Source organism: Tamandua tetradactyla, chromosome 1 (assembly GCF_023851605.1).
Source record: "Tamandua tetradactyla isolate mTamTet1 chromosome 1, mTamTet1.pri, whole genome shotgun sequence".
In the NCBI taxonomy this organism is placed as follows: Eukaryota; Metazoa; Chordata; class Mammalia; order Pilosa; family Myrmecophagidae; genus Tamandua; species Tamandua tetradactyla.
Window position 1 is genome coordinate 94,495,988 of NC_135327.1, and position 14,325 is coordinate 94,510,312.

At 43.2% G+C, this 14,325-nt stretch overlaps 1 protein-coding gene and 1 long non-coding RNA gene across 6 annotated transcripts in view; one reads left to right on the forward strand and one right to left on the reverse strand.

Annotated features, from left to right (window-relative positions):
• Positions 1–14,325, reverse strand: part of CREB5 (cAMP responsive element binding protein 5) — a 404,221-nt gene that overhangs the window by 278,357 nt on the left and 111,539 nt on the right. The gene's annotated exons all lie outside the window — the stretch shown is intronic.
• LOC143650320 (uncharacterized) lies at positions 804–5,700 on the forward strand. Its single transcript, XR_013159520.1, has 3 exons — positions 804–977; positions 4,197–4,276; positions 4,843–5,700. It is a non-coding gene; the product is annotated as an uncharacterized LOC143650320 (long non-coding RNA).

A 14,325-nucleotide genomic window follows, 5' to 3' on the forward strand; every position in this document is an offset into this window, starting at 1 on the left:
AAAAAGAGAAAGCTACAGATTCCCCCCCCCCCCCCCCCCATTTGTCTGACAGACTCGAGGCGCTTTTTTGAGCATTGGCCATCTTGTTTCTCAGCATTAGTTAGGCAGGCAGCAAGCCTTCCCTACTGCACAAATAGAGAAATCAAAACACTCTGTGAGGAGGGACTTAGGACAATAAACGCTTTGGCAACCACAAGAGAGAATTAGAGTTTCCGAGGTATCCATTTACAGCTCTGGGCTCAGACCCATGGTTTAATCTGATGTATTTCAACTAAGTTACAATGTATTTTTTTCATTCCTTCCTTTTAGATAGGAAACCTGAAGAACATAATCAGGCTTAAAAATATAGAACCATAGGACAAAAGTTAGCAGGGACCAACCAAGGAGGAAAAGAAGAGTGCTACAGAAATGATGAGTTTAGGTGGGCAGAAGATTGTCTGTCCTGAGACAATCTCATGGTCACCACGCCAATGGATATTCTTTTCTCCCCTTCTTCCTTCTTTCCTCCTTTTCATTACTTCCCTCTTTTTTCTTCCTTCCTTCTTTCTTTCCTTTCTCCATCTTTTTCTCTTCCTTCCATCCTTCTTCCATCCCTCTTTACCCTCCCTCTCCCCTTCCCTCCTACCTTCTCTCTCCCCTTTTCCCTTCCTTTCTTCCTTCCTTCCACTTTTCCTAAAGAAAATGGTTTAACACATGGAGGCCTTGGATATTTGCAGCCAGCAGAGGACAAGGCCTGTACTGTTTACCCCACAAGTAGGAGTGTTTCTGCAGAAAGACATGAGTTTTTTTTACCCCAACCAGGCCTGTCCTTGCGTTCCTGGCAGGGCTGCCCCTGCATGACTCTGCCAGGCCCTGTTTAAGAAACATTTGCAGATAGAGGCATGATGCTGAGGGCAAAGGGCTCATCATTCCTACTACATCAGTCACCCAGGACTGGCAGGGACCAGAAATGGGAGGCACAGCACATACGCCTTCTGGTAAGAAACAAATTGTGAGGGAAGACTGAATTTCCTAAAGAAACATATAACAAGGGGGGAAGTGATACGGGATGGCAGGGGTTTGAGAGCTCAGACTCTGGAATTGGATTGGTTAGTATCAATCCAGGTTCTGCCACTTAGTAGCTGTGCAACCCTGGGAAAGTCACTTCAACTCTCTGTGCCTCAGTTTTCTGATCTCCAAAATGGGGATAATAACAGTTTCCCCATGGGGTTACTGGGAGGCTTACATGAATTAATACATCTAAGTGATATATAAAGGTTTGTGGTTTTGACAATGAGGTTGATATCCAAAAATCCAGGCCTTTTAAACTAGCCTGAGTAAAGGAAAGCATGATGACTGAAAGAGGAAGTGGAGACGAAGAGAAGAAAATGTTATCTGGAACTTCTCCTATTTGAAATTCTCTTATTTGGAGAAATGTGGGAGAAGAAAGAGCACCCCCCATTACATGGAGTGCCCAGCTGGAAAGGACACTTCGCTGCTGCTAAAAGTTCTGTGAGGGGCCCCCACTAAGGGAGTGATTGCCTTAATGGTGCCTTAGCTTACAGTAGTGTTCTCCCTTCAGCCTAAGTAACGACATGGGGTCCACAGAGCTCCCCACCCCCACCCCAGGAGCAGGAGGAGCCGAGGGGCCTCTGGGAGGACGTGCAGACAGGGCTAAGACACACAAGACTATCTGCTCCTCCTAGAAGCCACGGCCTCCCCAGGCTGCTTAATAAAAGAGTTCCTTGTCTTTCAGTATACAGAGTAATCTCTTAAAGACTGCACTCCAATTTGAGAAGGAGCCAAAGCCAGTGGGAAATTCTCTAGCAAATTGGACAGGGAGACAAAAATATGAAGGACAGCGGGATCAAAGTGCCGTTTTTTCTTCTGGAAATTTCTCTCCCTAAGGCCCGAGGCACTGCTGGTCTGGAAGTCTTTTCGCCTGATGTTGTCAGGATAATACTGTTCACGAAGTCAGTGCAGATTCACTTTTCCAGGGTCAGAGTGGCAGGCACTGGGTCCCCAGGACGTACCTGAAAAACCCTGTGTCAAACGCTAATGCTGGAGTCCCAAATCTAACCCGTCACTCTGACTTATAAATGTTTACAGTTGGTTTTTTTATTTGAAAAAGAGACAGCCCATGTAGCACAGGGAGAGGGGAAGGAATGGGGAGGAGGAGGAGGAGGAAGAAAAAGGAACCTCTCAGGGCTTCTGCTCAGGGTGGGAACCCCACAACATGTTCAGATTTGGTACTGTACCAAGAAGTAAAAATAGTCATACGCATTTCCAGCCAGTTTAGAACAAAAAAGGAATTGTCTCTGCCCAAGACAGGACTGAACCCATTGAAAGTTTCTTAGAGAACGTCAGGTAAAAATGACTTCTCCAAATTGACAAAGCTGCAGATTTAACCCAATGCTCAGAGTTGATAAACTATATTTGTTTTCCACCGCTTTGGAAGTATATCATCCTCCATTTCTTTAAAACAAACAAACCAAACGAGAAAACCCTGGTGCCCCTGAGGTCCAAGTACTGTTGGTCTGGGAGTCTTTTCACCCGATGTTCTCAGGATAACAATCCTCAGCGATACAGGTTCGCTTTTCCAGGGTTAGGATGGCGGGGGCTCTGTGAGCGCTCTACTGCTGAATAACAATCACCCCCCAAACTTGGGGGCATCGGACAATAAACATTTACTCTCTCACGGTTTCTCTGGGTTAGGAATTGAGGAGCAGCTGCACTGGGTCACATGAGGTTGTTGTCCAGATATCAACAGGGTCCTTGCTTCTGAGATAGGCCACTCCCATAACTGTGGGCAGGAGGCCCCAGGGCCTCCCCACGGCTGCTGGAGTGTACCCACAGCACGGTGCTGGCTTCCTCCAAAACCCCATCTCACAAGCAAATGCCAGAGTCTCAAAGCAGATAGTAATTCTCCACTGACAAACTTTTAGCCTCAGTTTTTACTTAGGGTGTTCCCACACCTCTCTACTGGTCTGCTTTGAAATTTCCTGTGTAAAAGAGGGCTTAGATAAATCTGTGCAAAGATGCGGGCGGGAATTAGATGTCTCTAGTACCTTGCCTTCTAAAAGGCAAGGAGGTGAATTTATCTTGCATCCATGAGTTGACCATAGGGCATTCCTCAAAAGATTATATTTTGCCTCTTTCCTGCCACTCATATAAAAACGATTTGACCTTCAAAAATACGTTCCCAAGTAAAACTGGCAAAAACTGAGCATGGACAGTCAAGGTTTCCTGATCTCACCCAAGAAAAGGGAAATTTTATTAGTATTTCATGACCACATGGTATTTCCTGAGCTCATAAAGCACATTCTTCCCGCAGAAGATCTTGTCTTAATGAGGCCACTGCTACCCCTTTTCTTCAGCCTGGGTCATCAGGCAGGATAGAAGTCAGAAGTGAGGGTGAAGATGAGAGGGGACTCCAGAGAGTTCCTGCACCGCTTGTTTATTTTGAGACACACTTATGCTTCGGCTCGGGCCATCACAACTGGGTCAAAGGATCTGGAATCTGAAGAACACAAACAAAGCTAACTGTGGCGAAGGGCCAGGGTAAAGTTTTCCTCAGCATCTTACGGGGAAGGCAATTCTGCATAGCCTTTTATATGATAATCACGGCTCCTTCACATTGAACTTTGCAGCAAGAAGGAAAAATAAATAAATAAGGCTGACTAATGGCTTGTTTCCCCAGAGGCGGCTTTTTATGGGATCATATGTTTTTTCAGCTTTTCAGTCACAGTTTCCTGCTTGGACGTTTGGAGCCCTTGACATTGGCTGTGCCTTGGAACACCCTGGACAGCGGCCCGGGCCGCCCCTGAGCGGCTGGCAAGGGGTCCAGCTGGACCACGGCACCTTCCCAGGTCACAGCCACAGGGCCCTTGATCCCTTGAATGAGCTGCACTTAGCAGCACGTCTTTCAACACCCTCCAGGTCAAGGGATCCTGCTTATCTGGTTCGGTGAGGAAAACAAGGGTTAAGGGGGTTGGGAGTCTGGGACAAGAGGGTTGTAAGAATTCAAAGGCAGTAACAGCAACTCTGAATTACTTTTGTCCCTGTTCTTACATTCACTACTGCTCTTTCCAATGTCAGAGGGAACTTGTGGAGTTGGATGTTCTTAGTTCATAATCCTGCTCTGCCATTGATTAGCTGTATGACTATAGACAAGTTACATGAGCGCTAAGCCTCGTTTCCTATCTGTAAAATTGTAGGTGATAAAGTTTCCGGCACAGAGCTGTTAAGGAAAGGAGAGATGATGATTGTGAAACACCTGCCAAACAGGTGGTACTCAGTAAGTATTAGCTAAATGTTATTATTAGGTGTCCCAAGCACCCCTGCCATAAAGGACGCTTTCTTGGTAGATGAGAGTGTAGTCAAATGGAACATACAGTGCTGGAGCTGAACAGATCTTGCAGTTGGGTTGAGCAAACAAACAAACAAAAAATGACAGTCCTCCAGCTCCCTCTGTACAACTTTTACTTTATTTCACTACCTTTGAGTAGGTGAAAATTATTCTGGAATGCCTTCTATTTTGCTCCCCCTCCCAGACGGCCATGGAGAAAGGAGAATCAGGTTGGGAGAGTGAAAATTTCTGTTCTTTATTTTTCCCACCTTGGACCATGTGGTCAAGGGAATTGAAGGGGTTGATTAAAATGCACCACCCTTACTCTTGGGTAATTGCAGTTTAATTATACATAGGGCAGTGGTTTTATCATGTTAAATTTGGGAAGAAGTCACAAGATGAGTCATGGAAAATTTTTTGATAAAATTGTGGAAACTTGGGACATCTATGAGGTTTTTTTTCCTTTGACTCTCCTTTCTGATTTTCCTGATCCACCCTTTTCTGTCTGCCAACAGGGCCCTCTGCAGGGAGCCACAAGAAGGCTCCCTCCCATCACACAGCATCTACTTCCTCTTCTTCGGTTCTTGCCTTAGCAGTCTACCAGCTGAGCTTCAGAGTCAGCGGCCTCTTCCAGGCATCTGGCATGGAAAAGCTGGAGCCCAGCTCCTTCCCAAGGGTCAGTTGAACCCAAGAAACACGCATCTTAACCTAGTAAATCACAGAATTGTAGATGCCTTGTGGAAACCAGGTGCGTGTTTTACACCGCAGCTTTAGAATTGTTCCCATGAAAACCAAGAACCTGCTTCTTTTTCTCCTAAATCTTTAGTCTTCCTCCTCCAAGCCTTGGGGGGACTGAGGTGCTTCCTTGGTTATGGGTACTCATTGCAAAGTCACTTTACCCTCCCACTACCTTACCCGACAGGTCCAGAATATCCCTAAAACACCCAGAGATTCTGAGATGGACTACGGTTATAGGACAGCGTGGTAGGCTGAATTCTGTACCCCAGAAAGAAACATCTTCTTAATCTTAATCCATCCCTGTGGGTCTGAGCCCATCGTAAATAGGACCTTTTGAAGATGCTATTTTTAGTTAAGGTATAGCCCAGTGAATCACGATGGGTCTCAATCCTACTACTGGGGCCTTAATGAGAAGACCACAGGGAGAAAGCTATCAGGAAGAAGCTGGAAGTTAATGGAACCCAGAAGAGAAAGATGAAAATGCCATCATGAACATCACCATGTGACAGAAAAACCAAGAACCCAAGGTCCACCAGCGGTCAACCCCAGAACGTCACCATCTTCAGGGAAAAAGCATCGCCTCGATTTTAGACTTCTTCTAGCCTCAAAACTGTAAGCCAATAAATTCCCATTGTTTAAGCCAACCCCTCTCATGTATTTGTGATCACAGCTGGGAAACTAAGGCAGGCAGCCAAAAAAAAAAGGGAAAGAAATATCATATTTTTCCTTGAAAAGTGAGAAAAATACCTCTTCTGCTACAGCGAAATTCTGTTTTGTTTTGTTTTGCTTTTTGTTTTTTTAAACTAATCATGGGTTAAAGTAATAATTATGATCACAATCACTTAGTTTATCGTACACTGTAGCTTACAAAGTTCTTTCACATAATCTAAAATTGAAATGCTGAACATTCTTAATGCCATAACATCCTTAAAAGTTATCCTGCTTGTGGTTTTCTTTCATCATGAAATACCCCCCTTGATGATTACAGAACAACTGACACTGTCTCAGTTATAGCCTAGATTGAGGAGCTAATCTGCTCACTTGCAGACAAGCAGAAGCTATAGGCCCCAAGTTCTAAGACATATATGGATATGTTCAAAGCACCTAAGATGTCAGTACTTTCAAAGAGCACATGGGTGCAGCAAATGCCAATGTAGCTCTGACTTGAACTAACACAAATAGACATTCTATTTATTAAGAATATTCTATGTGCAAAGCCCTGTACTAGACCCTTTACTTTTAATTATGTCTAAACCTCACCATAACTTTGCAAGGTGGACAGAAATGGAGGCTCTGAAAGGTTGAGTGATTTGGTAAGGCCACATAACCAAAAAGTCAAGATCCCTCACTTTCCATTACCGTGGGGGCAAAGAAAGTCCGTGGGATCATGGCTTCATGCAATATTAAGAGCTAGAAAGAAAAGGGTTCTGGGGTCACATGACAAACTGGCAAAATGACGGGCAGAACAAGGTTTCAGTCATACAGGACTTTTTGAAGTCTTTAAAATGTCAATATGCATTGTAGGGCTCCAAAAGAGGGATAATATTAAACAAATAGTAAACATAATTGACAAGGGAATTCTTAGAACTGCTTTGCATGGTGTGGTCCTTAGATCAGGAGTAACAGCATCACCTAGGAAGTTGTCAAAAATTCAAATTCTGGAGCTCCACCCCAATCCTACTGAATCTATTTAGAGAGGGGCCCCAGAATTCGCATTTTTAACAAGTTCCCCAGTGAGCGCTAGTGATGATGGTGATTCTGATGCAGCATATTTTCCAGCAGTAGTTTTCCAAGGAAGGCACTTTAGTAAACACGTAGTCAGAACTAGTAGAGTGGCATTGACTTCTGGGCATTTGGTTCCAGCAAAAAAACAAAAGGCGGAAGACGGGCTCTTACTGAGGCAGAGAGTTGGTCTTTCGGTTTTAACTTAGGAAGGGATAATAGTAATTGTAGCTGTGATGAGCCCAAACTAGTCCTTGTAAGTTGGGAAAGCCCATTTAGGCATGCCTCACTGCAACTGTTAAGTTTTCACACAAGGACCAAGATGTATGTCATACGCCAGCTCTAATTCCCTGATGAGTTGTTTCCTCATATAAAAGGTATAAAAATCAAGAATCTGCCACCACTACCAATTTAATATTTCACAATGTTCCCATCTTGCTAAGGAGTGCAGAGTATGGTCCAGATGTTACGCACCTGCTGTCACTGGAGTAATCAAATATGGATGAATAAAATACCACAAGTGCAAAATGGAGGGCCTCACGGGGTCTGCAACATTTGAGACCAAAAAGAAAACAAAAATGAATGAATTGCATGTCCTCTCATAGGGCCTGTGCTTCAAGCTTGTTTGGCCCTGTATATGGACCTGCATTCTCTCCTGGACCCTTACCCCAAGGGGATCAGTATTGGAAGGCAGGTAGCACCCTTTCTGTGCACAGCTGGCCTTGAAATATCCAAGCATGGCCAACCCCACATGACTGCATGCACTGTTTTCTCCATCAGTCCAAACTCACCTAAACCATGAACCCAGCCTTGATGGTGGATCTGCCTAAAGAGAGGATTTATTTTCGTTCCCATCAAGGTTCTGTAGTAACCAAACTCTGGAAGCCTTGAATAACCAGACATTCTAAGGTGTATGTCTTTCCAGGAAGTCACCCAAATGCCAAATTAAGACAAAACTAGATGGCAAGTGAAATAGGTGAGTGTGTTCTAAAGATAAGGTTTCATTTGTATTTGTCCCATTGGAAGTTCTATTGTATTTTTCTGAACAAACTATCCCTGAACATTGTTTCTGACCTGGAAGACAGCCTAGCTAACATCTGCCAAATCTTTCCTGAAATAAATACTGGGTATACTGCGTTACCTGGATTGTGGAGGAAACTTTGGGGAGGCCCTAGGACTTTTGATTTATTTAATAATCACCTGTAACAACAGAAAGATTTTCTCCTGCTAGGTATGAATCACAGACATTAAACCCACCTCTGAGTTTTGACTAAAAGCTTCAAAAGGTTTTGGTCTCTGGAGCCACTGCAGAGATTTTCCTGTGTGTTACCACCTAACATACAGGAAAATTTATGGCACAGAGTATAATCTCAGTTTCCCATCCCAGATTGGCACTAAAATTTTAGCAACCTCTGATCCTTGGGCATGTGTATAGTGAAGGGGAAGTGAATCATGATTAAAGGACACTATTTTTCATATGAGGTTTCATTTATCATCAACAACCTTTTATGAGAATAGTAATTACTACTGCCATTTCACAGATAAGAAGACTAAGTCTCAAAATGCAAGCTTACTTACATTACAGTACATACTATTCCCCATACTGTATATATACACCCACAAAATCTATACTGGTTCAGAAAATCCTTAGATTAGCCTGAGTATCCCATTATGGCACAAAATATTTGCCACACTGTAAGTTCCTGCTTTCTGAGCTATGTCTTATGGTGAACCAATGACGGACACATTTAAAACATTGCTGAATGAATAAGTGAGTTTCTAATTCAAAGCCTGCTCATTTTCAATTTAAGATTCTCTACACTGTTTGCCTATTAACCAATTACAATATTAATGGCTATATTTCATCCTCGGTATTCCTAGCTCCCTCACGAATCAGCAAATTTCTTAAGAAGAAACATATACTGCAACTGTTTAACAGACTTCTCACCTCAGAGGTAGAAGGTAATGCAGTTCTCTTTGCCTCCAATAAAACAAGCTATATAATATTGCTGTGTAAGGACACTCATTCATTCATTTATGTTCATTCATTCACCCCAGTAATTCTTCATTATGCAAGACAATGTTATTAGGAGTGGCAGAAGGGGGCAGGCAGAGCCCTGCTCCCCCATGGCTCACAGTCCATGGGAGAATAGGACACAACAAATACCAAAACACAAGACAGGAAGTTAGATGTGCCATAGAAGCACTGAAGAATGTGCAGTGGGAATTGAAAGACACCAAGATTGCATCAGGTTAGGAGGGATCAGGGAAGGCTTCACAGAGGGGGCATTTGGCAGGGGTTTTCGAAGAGAAGGGTCAGGGGAAGGATATTTTTAGGAGGAGATAATGGCATGAGCAAGGGAAGTGGGGTGGTAAAGCATGAACAGGTTTAGGGAAGGGTGGTTTACTCCATTTTCCTGGAGGAGTAAAGAAATAAATAGCAAGGAAACTAGAAAATTAAGCTGGGAGTCATACATGAAAGTATGAAGTTAAACTGAGCAGCCTCAGCCATTGCTATTTCTACAGTGCACTTAGATCACAGAAAAAGTTCCAGATCCAAGAAAGCCAAATTTTCCCCTATGCCCAAAGACCAGCAGTTCCCCACTAGAATGTATCCTTGGCACCTGGCCCACCTAGCACAACACCTGGGACATATTAAGCCCTCAATAAAAGTTTATTCAACTGAATTCAGAGGACATAGTGGAAGCATTTCCAATGGTGGAAGTTGGGGGTGGAGGGAGGGAACAGGGCAAAGCTTTCCTTTAAGTTCCAGAATTTAAATGTATAACACAGATGACAGCCTATACACCAGCAATTAATCTTTATCGTACTGCCAACACTCCTACGAAACCCAGAAATAATGGCACAGTAACTCCCTGAATCCCAAGGCAATGCCCTACACGACCCTTAGCAGCATTCTCCCAAGTGTGCTCTGTTTAGAGGTAGCCATTTGAGCAGACATTACTCTACTAGAATCTAACCTAAGTTCCAAATACATCTCCATTGAACAAATATTCATCTTATTCCAGGAAGACAATGGTCACTAGGGTCAGACATGGAAGGAAATGTCTCAGAACATGCAGACCTGGTTTGGAACCAGGGTTATGTGCTTTTGTGAATATGGCATACGTGGTGGTCTACATGCCTTTGGTGACACTGAAAGATGCATTCTGGAGAGAAGCTGCCTTGTATTCGGAGGTTTCATGGCCAGCCGTGCTATCTGCAGTTGCAGCTGCAGAACGCAGAGAAATGTGGCACTGAGATTGGAGCATGGGGAGGACTTTTTAAAGACAAGGATACAGTGGGGGCAATCAAGATGTTTTCAGGTATTACGGAGGTCAAGCTTTGTCTGATGTTTTGCAAAACTCCCACTGGACATTTTTTAAGATGTAAATTATCTCTGAACATGCAAGTGCCACATAGAAATAAAGAATGGAAAGAGTAGTCCGAGGTAGCGGGAGGCACATGAATTTTTTAATATAGTCCTGAATATAAATATTGGGCCTGCATCTTCCTAGCTTTGTGACCTTCAGTAAATTAATTAAACCTGTGAGCACCGATGCCTTATTATGCAAAATGGAAGTAAAAATTTATCCTATAGGACTGTTGTTACGATTAAGGAGTAATATAAACTTCTGGAGCGCGTGGCAAATAGTAGGAACCTCGTGACTGGCAGTCAATTTTACTACTATTTTATAACCTCAATTTCTAATAATTTGGTGTCGCATTCCCCATTATGTCTAAATAGGTAATAAAATGGGCTTTTCACTTATCTCTACATCTGTTTCTCAGAGAATTAGGGCAACTGTGAGTTTGAAAGAACCTGGGGTGGGGTCACATAACCCAACCCGGATATAATCCTAAAGGATAAATCACTATCTTTTCCAAGAACATCTTCCGGGCACACAAACACTCTCTATGCATTAAAAAAAAAACTGGCCCTTACTGATAGGGTCAGAAACACAATATTCTGGAGAAAGAGTTCCCACGGGAGTGTCTTAAAGAGGGCCAAGTGAGAGTCACAAATGCATGACTTCTCTGCAAAAGGCAAAAGAAATCCAGTCATTTAGTAAAAGCTATTGCTGTCTTAAAATCTATTAAACACAGTGATTGAAGCAGTAGAAGGGGTTATAAATAAACAATAAATCATTCAATTATTACTGTTTGAATTTTGGCAAGATAATAAAAAGAGCAGGGGTATAATCAGGAAATAATAGAAAAGATCTGTGAAGCACCCCTGCAATTAGTGACAAACAGAGCTTGGCTCAGAGCGAGGGCCCCAATATGGCTCTCATTAAAATGCTGTGGGACCTGTGCCGGGGGCAGACCTCTGCTGGCTTGGGGAAAAGTGAGGTAACCAAAATGTCAATGCACACTCCCTGCCCCCCAACTTCAGATAATCTTTTACTACAGTATTATAACCACCTGGGCTGAAATGATTACCTTATGCCGCATGAAGACCAATCCACGGCCTTCCGAAACTCTAATTGAGATGTTTCCTGTTCTCAGCTTTTTGACTCTTTCCTTTGTAATACCATGAACATGCAGATACACACACACACACACACACACACACACGCACGCACGCACACACGCATGCACACACGCATGCAGGCTCTGGCCATGGATGCCTTCACTCATTTTTCCTTCTCCTTCTCCTTTCACCTTCTTTTATTAATGGTACCTCTTAAAGAGATAAATGCTCCCACACAAGTGATACCACTTAAACAGATAAATAGTCCACACTGGAGAGACCCAGAGTGCAGGAGAGAAAACCCTGTCTTATTAGACTGGAAACAGACACACTATATTAATGCAAAAAAAAAAAAAATCAGCATATGGTTCTAATAGGCTTTCTTAAAATGATTTATCAGCTGTGATTAAGCCATCAACCAGCATGTCTATCTTCATAAATAAAGCAAAAGTGTACCTTCCTCTAAAATGTATCTGCAGTATCTTATTACCCAGCGCTGTACACTGCACTCCATTTACAACCGGCTCTGGGGAGCCAAGAATGTGCGTGCAATCAGAGTGTGTGCTCGAAAGACACTGCCAAGATTTAGGACTCTTATCTCAGAGATAGTCTTACTAAAAATCCATTACAATGAAGGTTTATCCCCTCTCTCTGTGCCGTGGAGCGCAGCATTGCTGAAATATGAACAGGTAATTAAAAGGCTATGCCTGATTTTACAGTGAATGTAGTGATACTGGATCACCAAACAGCTGTTGGGAAAAAGCATTTGGCATTAAGGAGCAGGATACCTCCACCAGGGGGGTTGTAGGAAATGGCGACCGTGTTAAAAATTAGACTTGGTCTCTTTCTTCTTTTCTATGGATGGGAAAGGGGAATGCGAATATCAGGCGTCTTCCTTTGGACCTCATTCCCCAGTTGGCTAAAATGCCCAATGACCTCAGCAGCAAACGGGAAAGAAAGGGGTTTAATGACAGCCACAGGCATGGGGATGAGGAGACAAGTGCTATGACTTGGAAACTAAGGAGAAGGAGCTGGGTAAAAAGCATGTGAGCAGATTAAGTTGCTGATGTTTGAAAACAGCACTGAGTTAACCAGTTCCTTCGGAGTGGAATGGGCGGCTGGAATGGCACATACCCTTTGATTAAAAAGCCACTAAGTCTAGGAGGATGAGCTGCATAAATCCACAAAGCATCCAAGCAAATTATTGTAGTGGGTAAGTTCCTTTCAAGCCATCGCTAGCCAACAAACAACGTGCCATTCATAATCTCCCTGCTAACACTGCCCCAGACATAAAGATCAGAGACACATATGTCCCCTTTCTCTGTGAGCCTCTCAGGCATTTCTCCACACATCTATCCCCAGGCTGACATTTGAAGCACAAATGTCAGACCTTGATGCTTTTGTGCAACAAAAAACCACTGTTACATGATTAAGGCAGGCTCGCCATGGTACCCTGAGATCTTATCAAAATGCAATTAACAGCACTGAAATATACATGAATATCAATAACACATGATTATATAATGATATGTATAATAACTATATATTAATACATGAGTATGATTAAGAGGGGAAATGTTAGATTTTATATATGGTAATAGAAAAAACTTTTTAAAAAATCCATGGAACTTTACACACACAAACAGTGAAACTTAAGTTAAACCATGGACTTTCATTAATAGTACAGTTATAAAAATGTGGTATCATCAGTTGTAAAAAATGGTCCACACCAATGCAAAGTGTTCGTGGTGGGGTGATGTACAGGAATCCTGTATTTTATACATGATTGTTCTGTAAACCCACAACTTTGCTAATTAAAAAAGGCAGTGCAAATTAGGAAGGGCAAATTGTAAAAATCTAAGAAGAGAACATAATGCCTGGACTATCCCTTCAGTGGAACAGATCGTCTGTCCCACAAAATAGACCGTCACATTATCTGGTGAGGACCGCTTTCAGGAGCAGTGGTCTGCGGCGATGGCGCTCAATTAGAAGAGCTGCACTAATGAGGTCAAAGCACCTCCACTCCCCCGCAATCACAGACTGCACCCCTGGCCCTGACCAGCTGTCTTGCAATATGTGCCTCTGGTCATAAGGGGGTCTGTGGGAAGACATGTGTGTATGGATCTGTGCAAATCCATCGCCGCCAATGGTAAATCAACTCTAAGTCCATGCCTGGCTGATGGGAAAATCAGTCATGCCATGTCTACAACCGAAGGGTAGCAGGAAACAGTACTTTGATATCAAATGTGTTTGTTAAAGCTGGTTTTGGACTCTGTAGACAATTCTAGGTAATGGTCAGAATGTCTGCCACAACTTCCTAGAATTTGGTGAGGAATTGTTCACAAAGCCTGGATCACCTGCTATGCCTAAAGCATGTCCATGCATTTACGTGCACTATGGTGATGAGTAAACAGAGAAACATCCAGCAGAGATCTGGAACAAGCAGTTATTCCCCATTCCTGATGGCAGGGAAAAGATACTCTTTCACGCAGTGGCGTCACAACTGTGTTATTTATCTCTGTGAATGTGACATTTGTCCCAGAGCTGCTTTTTGAATGCTTCGTTTAGTCAACATCTACAGGAAACTTCGAAGTGAGGTACCATAAAGATACGTGAATCTAAAACACTCTATCTAGGAATTAGCTTTATTCTCTATTCTCCAGATCCAATACATCTTAAGAACGTATGCTTATAACCCAAAGGTTGTTACGAGGACTGTTTTACTGGTGAAAAAAATAGAGTCATTTGTGACTTTTAGAGAGTGACTGAATTGGGTTCCTACTTCTTGCCCTCATCCTGAAGTCAGGGATCGCACCACATTACATCCCTAGGCTCCTTCAAATGGCACAGAAAGTGTTGGAGGCAGTTTTCAGGTAGGCCAGCATCACAGGCAAGAGATCGTTGCACATCCCACCACGAAAGGGGCTGCCAGAATCCTGGACCGTCTTGTTCCTGCCGGCCACATGGGGACCAGATATGTGGGACGAGAAGGGCAGGGTTCCCATGCACTTCACATTACAGAGCTCTGCAGATTACAAGCTTTCTTCCCCAAAGCCTCTGTGGT